This window comes from Sceloporus occidentalis, unplaced genomic scaffold, assembly GCF_023333645.1.
Source record: "Sceloporus occidentalis isolate IW3139 unplaced genomic scaffold, rSceOcc1.0.p SCAF_50, whole genome shotgun sequence".
Classification (NCBI taxonomy): domain Eukaryota; kingdom Metazoa; phylum Chordata; class Lepidosauria; order Squamata; family Phrynosomatidae; genus Sceloporus; species Sceloporus occidentalis.
The window spans coordinates 6,390,623-6,402,094 of record NW_028317030.1 but is presented as its reverse complement, the minus strand read 5'-3'; the positions used below and the strand labels follow the sequence as shown (position 1 = coordinate 6,402,094).

The following is an 11,472-nucleotide window of genomic DNA, read 5'->3' as shown; positions in this document are numbered from 1 at the left end:
GATTTCACCCCGTTGGGCGCACAGTCCTGCGCTCAGTGGTAAAGACTCGTTTACTCCGTCTCCTAGCAACCATCCATCGCCATAGCAGCCTAATCTAGCAGAGCGACGACGCCAGCGGCCATCATTACTGCTGGCAAAACGTCAGCGGGCGGTATAGGAACTCGAAGAGCCTTGTTTTTAACTTTTTTCGTGTTAGCGCCCCCTGTAGGGTGTACGTGGAGTCGCAGCCCACGTATTTTTACTCAGTATTCCTATTCTACATTGAACATTCCGAGTGGGAGACGAAGGTGAGTGAAGCCATGTTTGTACCTGGCAAATGCCCCCTATAACGTGTGGAAGGTCTGACGCAGGTGTTTTTACCTCTGAGGTGTCCTCTCATAAACGGGGTGAGTCTTTTCACCTCATGAGAGGTCACCTATCTTATAATTCCATTAATTGTTAAAAAATAGTTGGATTTTGAGCTCTGTGGAAAAGTATATAAAATGTTTTGGTCACGACAGCGTGACACGGTTATGGCCATTTGTTGTGACACTTGTGGATCCAATGAGGGGGCCAATTTCCAGGCTTTATTTTATTGATATTTTCCTGTCTCCTTTTAGGGCCACTATGTCTGCCATTTAGTGGTTGCGGCCATTGTCAGCCAACCGGCCCTCTTCAGGGAAGAAATGGCAGCTCTGCCAGTCACTGATGGGGCCCTCGCACGGACACTCAAAGAGTATGAGGAGAGACTGAAAACTCAGCGCCAGGAGAAGCTCGTGAGCAACAACGAGACCCTATAGGCTTACGTTCCGGGATATTCTGCGTACGTCAGTATTTTTTTTACCGTAATTTAAAATATCGGGGCAGGACTTTACCAACACAAATTCAGGAGAGCTCAGGAAGCAGGAGCGTAACTTCCAAGGTCACAGGGGGCGCAATTGTCCAGGGGGGGGACACCCGCCCGGTTTACCCCAGCTGAGACCATGCATCCTGATTCCTGGCTTTGCCGAGGCCCAGGGGGCAGCATTGGGCAGTGAGACTTGGAGAAGGGGACGCAGCGCTCATCATCACCTCACGGTAAGAAAATTTAGGATTTTATGGCACAAGCAGGCTGTTTGAAGGCACTGACAAGCATACCTGGGAACTTCTTAGCTCCGGCTACCCGGAGCCTTCCCTTTCGGGACGCGGCCAGGACTGCATACTGACGCCGGCGGGCGTTCCCGGTGATGGCGGGCAAATGGCCGAAACCGTAGGATTCGGGTGTTGACTCAGAGGAGAGGTGCTTCACCCGCAGATCTGCGGGTCAAACCTGGAGAGTTCCCAGGTATGCTGACAAGCCGTTTAATGGAAAAGGTGGCACAGGCAGGCTGTTTGGAGGCAATGATAAGCTGTTTTATGGCAAAGATTGCACCAACAAGCATTTTGGAAGCAAAGATGGCACTGAAAAGCTGTTTTCAGGCAAAATATGTTACTGTGGGGCATTGCTGTACTCAGGGGGGGGGGGGTATACCGCCGCACATATGATGTACAATTAAACCAAAGCAACACTGAAATATATGTGAAAAAACACAGAAATAATGTTACTGGAACATTTGGCAGATATACTAAAAAAGTAGCAAAATTATTGTAGTGAAAAACCCAGGGTTGCCTACTTCTTACTATAGGGTGGTTTGATATCGGTGACCACTGTTGCAGTTATAAACCACTTATCTGTTAAACATGTTTTTTGACAGCGAGCCCAAGGAAATCTTTGCAGGTCAACCCAATTTCATATCTGGTGGAGCGGGGGTAGTCTTTCCTAGCTGGGAGAAACATGAGATGTGGGTAATAATACGGAGTTAATGGGGGGCGAACTCTTCTGTCCGGGGGGAAATCCATAGAGGGGATTCTGATGAATCCCCTCATATGCTTTTACCGGCCCCCCAACTACTTTTTGTGCAGGAAATAATGTGTTCAGCCGAACAGCTCTCCTCATAGGCGACGGAATTACTTCCAGTCAGCTGCAGCGCTGGGTCGGACAATGATTTGGGCAGAGGAGGTCTGTTGAGACCCCAGTGAGTATGTGTGGAATATGCTCCCTTTGATTTGAATTGGAGCCGTTTCCTGATAATGATTGACTGCTTCAAGCAGCCAATCAGTGGTGAGAATCCTTAAACCACAGAGGGAGTAGGAAGCTGTGGCTTTGCAGCTGCAGTTTCTCTGTAAGCAAATACATTTTTTGAAACATTGAACTCTGCAAATGGAAGTGCTTATTACAGATTGATTTTAAATGCATTGTTTGTTATGCCGATCGGTGCCGCACTGCGTGGGGAATCCCATGCGTTTAGTTAGTGTTGGCTCAATGCCCGGCCCGGGGGGTAGGAAATATCTGCTAACCCAACAACCAAAATCTTTACGTATATTTCCAAGTGCTTCCGCTGCAAGCCATATATATTCAAGGGATGGACAGAACCAGGCCCAGACTGGCCGTTTGGCACACAAGACAAATGGCCGGTACCGTCTGATATAAAAACATTACGTGCATCTGCAGATATGTAATTTAGCGGCTGCTTAGTCCTCCCCAATCCGACCCTGGACAGACCTTTACAGAGCTTTGGATGTGACCGGTTCATGGCATTTATGTGACCAATTAAAGAATTTAGAATAAACAGGACTTTATAGAAAACCTATAAGAGACCCAGAACGGTTGCAGTCAGGGTGTAAGTGCCTCCTCGAGTCTATATATCAGGTGAATGATTACAAAGCGAAGGACGCACTAAAAGCTGCTCACACGCGTCGCACGTTCGTCTGTAAGTGCCAGGATGCCCAGTAGGTGGTGCTGCATCGCCATTGTCTTCATTATGCGTCCCTCAATCCTGTTCTAATATGCCTGCTGAGCATGATGGGAGTTGTAGTTCACCAAAGCCAGAGAAAGGTGGGGATTTTTTTTGGGGGGGGCTTGCAAGTCGCTGCAGGTATATGGGATCTGAGGCCTTCACAGCAGTCGGTGAAAACAGCTCACCGGGGAAATATCTCTCGTAAACTGTGATTTAGCATCTATTTAAAAAAAGCTGAGGTGGTTATTGCACTTTGTCCCCGAGATGATATAAATCCCCACACGCCCTGCAGCCTGCATTCTGTATATCGACTCCTGGTCTCCGGTACACGTATCCACTCACTGAGACACAAACAGAAATAGCCGCCAGCAAAGAGATATTTTAAGGCACAGGATGAAAAGCTCCCTTTACAGGAAATTTAGTTGATAAACAGGGCTGTACAGGGGAGGACTAAGTGGCCCTGGGACTTTAAGGACAGGGGTCAAAAATGACATACATAGGCAGCAGCACGTTATGTTTTTGTACACACACGGGGTCCGGTCACATGTACCCAGCCGGGCCACACGCTGCAACGTGATCTGCTACTGGAGTGGCCTATGGGGTAAATACAGGCTTCTATTGGCCGGTGGCCCTCTGGCACTTCTCCGGCATCCCAAGTGGCCAGCCCGGGGCCCGTGATAAATGATTTCCACGCTTGGTGTACAAGTTATGCCATACGCTCGGACGGTATCTATATAAGGCCAGTCTGTGCGCCATTCCAGGGATGGCTTTGTGATAACACGCCATTCCGTGACACATGTATGTTCCACCAGGCGTGGAAAATCAGACAAACGTAGAACGGGGATTAATCCAGAGGAGCCTTCAACACAGAGCGACGATTCGCTGCAAATTTTATTTCAATAAAATAGCTCTTTCTAAACCAAATGACAGAAATATTCCCTTTTTTGTACAGAAAGCTTTGTTTCCGTCGAAAGAAAATTGTATTCACTCTTGAAAATTTCCTTTATTGACGCTGTAACATAATTGTAAAAAGGGTTTTCTAACCATCAATTAGCCTTTTAAACTTAAACTTGGATCAGCAAAACAACGTGCCATTGGAACACAGGAGTGATGGGAGTGATAAAGGGCCATTGGAACACAGGAGTGATGGGAGTGATAAAGGGCCATTGGAGCACAGGAGTGATGGGAGTGATAAAGGGCCATTGGAGCACAGGCGTGATGGGAGTGATAAAGGGCCATTGGAACACAGGAGTGATGGGAGTGATAAAGGGCCTCTGTACACCTATGAAGAGATTCCATTAAAAATCAGCCGTTTCCAGCTACAATAGTCATTTGCAACATTAACCCCGTCTGCGCTGGATTTCTGATCCATTTCATGTTATTTTAAAGGACATTTCTAAGTGACCCCAAACTTTTGAACTGTAGTGAAGTCTATACACAAAAAAAACAAATTGATATTTAGTTTTTTTTATACACATTAACATGTTTATTTACTTCTTTTTACACATATCTAATAACTGATTTGCTGATTAAAAAAGAAAAATGTTGTTGGTAAATTGAAATATTTTAAATATGTCTGCGCTGCTTTCAGATATATAAACGCTGAGTATTTTTATATCCTTTTAGGTAATGTTAATTTTATTAAATATAAAGTAAAATGTAATTATTTAATGTATTGAACATGTGTCTAAAGCGTTCTTACCCCAATTTTAGGGTCTCGGGGTGAAGGGGCAGATTCTCAGGGCCAGCCAAGCTCGTCGTGCAGCAGCTCACTTTCGCAGCCCTTTATAATGTATAGGCATACTTGGGAACTCTCTGGCTTTTGCCCCAGTCTCGGGGTGAAGGGGCAGATTCTCGAGGTCACTCCTTCCTATTCTCTCCGCTGTGATCATATATAAGACTCCCTGTTGGGAGCCAGTAGGTTATGGTTGATATACCTGCTTGAATGCAGGTGACGCAATTAAGTGTATCTTTAAATTATGACAAGTCACTGTTCCTATAAGGGCCGGTATTAGAGTTTTTTGGTTAACACGTTCGATTACATAGAACCTGCATGATGGGCCATTAAAGGATTAATACTCTATTGTCCTGATTATAGGCCAAACAGCTCTACTTTGGTGCTATTTCAAGGAAAAATGAATTTAAAGAAAATACACATTAGTAGAAGGGTAAAACACTATGTTCTCTCATACTCTTACTCAGGCTCTCTCACACTCTCACTCACTCTTTTACACACTCTCACTCTTACTCTGTCACACTCTAATTGTCTTTATCAGTTTCTCCCTACCTTCTCCTTGGATCGCTTGCATGTCCCCATCTCCTTTTCCGCAGCTCCGCTTCTTCTCTTGCTTCTTTTTGTTCTACTGTCTTCTATCTTCGTCCGCTTCTTCCCGGTATCTGTTCCATGAACTAGGCCTCCCGGAGGAACGGAGCAAAGGCTGTCCCCGTGGTGCCCTGTGCCCCAATAATGTAGACGGAATCGCACAGAAAGCGAGGCCTGGTTCATGGAGCTGATACGTGGAAGAAGCCGACGAAGACAGAAGAACAAGAAGAGCCAAGAGAGTAAGCAGAGCTGCGGAAAAGGAGACGTCTCAACCCTTATTAGAAATCGGAACAAACAGCCTTTAAAAAGCGAAAATTAATAGCGAGCATTCGGCTTCTTCATCCCCAGCTGCGACTTTTGGAACACACGAGATTGTCCGTCTCCCTGGCTGGCGCTCTGTGCCCGGCGGCTTAAACAGAAAGTCCCTGTGTCTTTAAACATTCGGTCACAGGCAATGCTAGGTCTGTTAACCCCTGTATGTCCAAAGCGGTTCAACTTGTTCCCAGAAACATGAAATACTAAAGTCAGTTTAAGTGCTATTTCTGGAGCGCGGCTGATTGGTTAATCGCAGTCCTTTCTGTGGCAAAACCGCGTCACACTGCGATGTCGTAACTACCGTCCGCCTCGTTAAGGAGGCTATTTAGATTTTCTACCAAAAATTGTTACATAAATAATTTTTTTTTCTTGAAGCCCCAAGGTTGTGAAAATGAAATAAGATGTTACACATTTAAAAAATATTACAAGTATATACATTTTGTAAACATTTAGAGCGCAGTGAATAGCGCAGTCTTAGTCTGAGGCAGCGATGATGAGGGTATATCTGACGGTCTAAAGAAACCCTTTCGACATGAGAAGACGGAGGAAGTAAGCAGACCAGCCAGGCAGGGAAGGTGTTAATACCGGCTATATTTAGACAGTTGTTCCCAGCCCTGGCTCTCTACTCTGCTGCCGCCTCCAGACCGCCTTAACAGCAGCCCTCGGCCCCCCGGCCCACTCACAGAAAGTTGGGCTGTGTGATGACAGGAAGCCAGTGAGACGGCTCAGAGGGAAGGCTTCTACAGAGCAACTCGTAACGCATCCCGGGCTCCCCAACCCAAGCTGCAGGAGAACATCGCGGCCCCTGTGGCACTTAGAGAAGGAGAATATTGTGGCCCCTGCATCACTTGGAGAAGGAGAATATTGTGGCCCCTGCGACACTTAGAGAAGGAGAACATTGTGGCCCCTGTTATATCTGGGGCAGGTGAAAATCTCTATTGAATCAGGAGCTGCAGAGCCTCGTTCACAACACGAGACGCAGGGAAGCCTCGCTTCATTCTCAGGCTTCATTCCTGCAGCTGCCGCCAAAGCGGAGGAGTCACCTGGCCTCGATATGACAGAAGGGTTAACGAAGGTCTCTGTCCTCTGATAAGTAAGTGGAGTTTATCTTCTTTTCTCTTTTCAGAAACTTAATGCTAAAGAAAAGGAAAAGTGGAAGGAGTACGGAGCGAGGAATGCACTTTTTTCCCGCTTTAGAACTCGTTTTCTGTGTCCGGAATCCCCAAGTATGAAGTTTGGGGGTTGACTGGCTTAATTGGCTCTTAATCTGCGTTAACTCTTTGCTGTCAGGGGGCAAGGAGTACACTTAAAACGGTGTATTGGTATCTCTATTTAATACGAGTAACTATGGCACAGAAAGTGGAGCAATCAACGGGAAGGTTTCATTGGTTGCCATGGCAACACCGGAGCGCTCCTGGTGCAGAGTTTGGAAAGTGGTCTTAGTGCTATAGTAACCAATGGAATGTTCCAGCCAGCAGAAAGATTCCAGCGGTTGTTATAGTGATTCAATTTTTTCCCAACTTTGCACCAGAATTGCTTTTATTACGCTCCCCCCCCCCTCTTTTTATAAGGAGGGGTATTTAATTTGATAAAGTTTTTTTTTATATACCCTTCGCTGCAGAGCCATAATATTTGGGAGTTCGATGCCAAGTCCACATCGTATCTACCCCGGGGGTATTTATAACTCATCTTACAAAAGACTCAAAACAAAAAAAAGTCTCTTAATCAACAGAGCATCGGAAACACGTGAAAAAAACCTTTATGATTCCCGAGGAGGTTTTCAGGTATTCTAGTCATTTTGCACCTGCCCGACTCGTTGTTTTAGAGACATTTAACTCGGTTATAAACCTCCTCCTAGTTCTGGATCCCTGCAGAAGTCAGGAATATTAATGAGTTACTTTGTATCTTACAAAGATTATTGTAACAAATACATAACATAACCGTCTGTGAGCTGCCATCTAGCTGAATGGCACTTTATATAAAGTTCCTGGCAAGAATTATGGGCTTCGGCATGTGAGCTTACAGTCTAAAAGATACTAGATCACCAGCAAAACTGAAACAGGCTAACTGCATGCTGGTTAATGAGTCCTAATTATGAGAGACAGGAATAAGGAACTCAGTGTATACAGTGGAGAAAGGGTTAACCCCACTCCCCCAGCCATATCATGCTTTTTCAAAGCCATGTTAAGTGGGAAAGATGTGACTCGGGAAGCGGGGGCCGCTGACGCTGTGAGGATTTTAGGTAGCAAATCAAATGGCTCTAAAACTCATGGAAATAAACTCACCTGCATTTAAGCAGGGATATCAACCATAACATACGTGTAGCAGCTGGGAGTCTTATACAGAATTACAGATGGCAGTCTCTGTGGCTCGTTGCCATGGCTGGCATCAGTCTCAAATTTGACTGAATAGTCCTGATAGGAAAGTGTGAACAGTTTGAAGCAGATAATAAAATATGGCTTCATAATTACACAAAACAGTGTGATGTTGCTGGTTCCTGTCCAAGACACAAAAACACAGGGCAGGAGAAACCCAAACCTTGTACCGACAATCACTGTTCTCAATAAGTTGACAAACGGGATACTGGCATCTGTAGTGGTGATGAAAGAGTTAATGCTGGGGGCAGAGAGCGTCAACGAGTTCCATTGAGAGTGGGAGAGAAAGTGTTAATACGTGGGCATTTACATTTTCCATATCTGGGGGCAATGCAGTAGTTAATACGCAGGAGGGGCATTGCGTGGCCTGTGCCTCGTGGTGTTTAGAGGGTTAAAATCGGGGTACGAGCAGGCTGAGATTTGCACTGGTTCTGCCATGTCTAGCCGGCGCCTCCAGCTCCAAAGGGATAAACATGTCGTTTTTATCTGGGTGGAGGTAGCAGTGCCTCACCTTAATAATTGCAGCAGAGAACAAAGTAGAACCTGTGTGCGGAGTCTCACCACGAGCCGAGGTGCTGCCGGGTGCGGCCGGGGTCGTGAGGATCCAGAGAGTCTAATCCCGTATCGAGGAATGGCAGACCCCGCTTCAAACTTACAGGTTTAGCTCACAAGAGGAGGTAAGATACCTGCGTTCATATCGAATGCTCTGATACGGGACTCTTGTATTATCTGGGCACAAATTAACATTGAGGGTTTTTTCCTCTCATTTTTATTTTTGCTGCTGACGTTTCTGGATGATAAAACTGATGGATCCCCGTATTCTGGAGAGAATGCAGGGACCGCTGCAAGGGGGCTACCGAAAGAGGACATACTACATGGCAGGGACTGAAAGGGTTAATTGGCAGGGCCGGCAGGAGGGCAACAAACCCACACAGTCTGCCCAAATATCCACCAGGATTCGGTTCTTCTAAATCCGCTCTAGACTTGGGTTTTTAAACTAGACCTCCTAGACAACTCCTATCACATTCAGCCAGCAGGCTGCCTCTGCCAAGTAGCCTTGTTCACTGTACCAATTCCTTGGAATGCTGGCATCTGCACACGAAGCCTAAACAGAGCGAAGCTCGTGTGCAGAAGACGTCACTTATTGCCGAGTGTCCTGCTACCGAGACGAGAGTAGGTCTGCCCTGGTGGGAAGTTCCTGGCCCATTCTAGAATGGAGAGATCATGGCCTGACATCTTATCGCACACGGGTCCAGCCCGACGTTATCCTAAACTTCATACTTTCCTGGACCTTCATCCGGAACCCGTTGTTTTTTTGTCTGGTGATACTCAGGAAGCAGAGGGTGTAGCCGCTGTATCAGGGTTTCCTGAATCTGACATATCATGCCTCTCTCCGGGCCGCAGGACGCATCAACTTATTCTAAAATACATACGCCGTGCGTAAAATATCAAGGTCTTGTTTTATTATAAAGTGCGGGTAATTTATTATAAAATAAATAAATCATGTTTTAAGAATAAATCCAGAATAATGTTTGCTTTACCACAATTGTTTATGACAATTATGACATGTTTGGTGACATCTGCCATGAAATGTTCTTTAGGGGCCAGTTTCTCGGGCATTGTTTTAAACTGTTCTTTTATTTTTCAGGTCCGCCATGGCCAGCGGGATATTCAAGGTGTGTATGATTGTTGTAACGGCTATCGTCAACCACCCGCTCCTCTTCCCAAGGAACAATGCAACTTTGCCGACCACCGATGAGGCCCTCATACAGAAACTCAGAGAGTATGAGGAGAACCACAAAACCCAACAGGAACAGCTGGAAAAGCTCCTGAGTGACCAGGAGACCCCTCAGGAAGCGCTTGCATTCTGGGATATTTGGAGCGCCATGTCAATGTTCTTATTACTTTTGATTGAAGTTTTGAGGCAGGATTTTATGAATAGGAACTCGCAGGATCCCGGGAAAGAAGAGGACACGTTCTTATCGGGAAACATGTTGAAAGGCGTGTCTATTCCCGAGAAGACCATCTTGGCAGCGTTTTATGACCAATGCATCAAAGTGACCACCCACGAGGCCGCCAGGACCCGAGAGTTTGTCGAAGGGTTTGTGGACGACTTACTGGAGGCTTTGAGAAGTCTATGTAATCGAGATGCTGACATGGAGGTGGAGGACAGCGTGTGCGTTGGGAGTACGTACGAAAACTGGAGAGTGAACAAGCCATTAGAATGCGATTTGATCGTCCCGTTCGCCCCACCGGAACCATTCCAGTTTGAATGCCAACCTTGGGTCATTGACCAGTCGATTACTCCCCATAAACAAGGCTACGGAACAATCCGAGTTTGCAGACCCAATGACAAAGAAGCAGGCTGTGTCTGTGGAAAGACCAAACTTGGCGAGGATTTGTTATGTCTTGTTCACAGTCAAAACATAAAGAAAAATGACAACGAGGATATGAATTTACTATGTTCCAAAAACTCAAACTACCTTGCTAAGGACCAAGTTATGATGTGGTTCCAGACTTCTCTAACAAAGGCGTGGAGCAAGATCTCCCACAAGTATGAATTTGACCTGAATTTTAGAAATTTGAATATTCCAGGGGCCTTGAGAGTGAAATTCAGATCTGGGAAGGTGATCAGCTTTAATATCACACCCGTGGTACAGTACGAAGACTCTGACCTGTATCTCGTGTCACATTTCCCCAGCGCACCAGAACCTCAGGACAACATTTATTGGGACATCTCCTTCGCCGTTTATGAAAAGAGGTTCCTCAAGGAGGTTGCCAAACATCTCCCAGATAATTCTTGCCACCTCAGCTGCTTGCAGATCATGACCTTCCTTTATTCCAAGCAGTGTTCTATATCCGGACAAACCGGCCTGACCACTTACCACCTTAAAACCGTCCTCCTGCATCTCTTGCTGGTCAGGCCGTCTTCGGAGTGGGACAGGTCTCACTTAGACAGTCGGCTGAAAGACATGCTCAGAAGCCTGGAGAAATGCCTGCTGGAGAAAAAACTCAACCATTTTATGGTGGGGAATCCTGACCTTCCCGAGTCCGTCAAACTTCCAGAAGTCTTTCGTCTCGCGGAACCTTTTAACCTTTTCCGTCCTTTCGTTCTGAACAGAGACCTTTATCAGAACACGCTGGCCACGTTTTATGAGATGCTAAAGAACGTGAACGTTTTGGTCAATGAGTATACGTTGCACACTAGCTTGGAATGATGTTGGCCGGACCCGCGGAAAGTTCGATTAAGCAATAAAAGTAGTTTTTAATTCATGTTCGCATTCAATGGAAAGGCTTCTCGGGATATTGAGTTATTGGCGCACACATTAGACAAGCTCCTTCCAGGATTGTCGGTTGTCCTGTTGGGCCGGGTCCGGGCAAATAATGATAGCAAGAACTGTGCGGTATATAAACGGAAACATGAATATTGAGTCACAGAGTGTGCTGAGTGGTGATAACATATTTGGTGAATAACATATTTAGATGTCACTCTGTATGGGATTCAAGCCTCTTGCCCACTAGGTGTGACGTGTTAATTTATTATGAAGAAAAGGGGTATCTTGAACCGTAGTTATTGGTAAATTTAACAACATTCCACAATTTAAAAAGGGTTTCCAGGATACTTTTCCCCATCCCAATATATTATAGCTTCTCACGATCATGG

General features: G+C 45.9%; 1 pseudogene; it reads left to right on the top strand.

Annotated features, from left to right (window-relative positions):
• Positions 1-9,463: 9,463 nt before the first annotated feature.
• On the top strand, positions 9,464-11,026 carry LOC149288788 (inositol 1,4,5-trisphosphate receptor-interacting protein pseudogene; annotated as a pseudogene).
• The last annotated feature ends 446 nt before the right edge of the window (positions 11,027-11,472 follow it).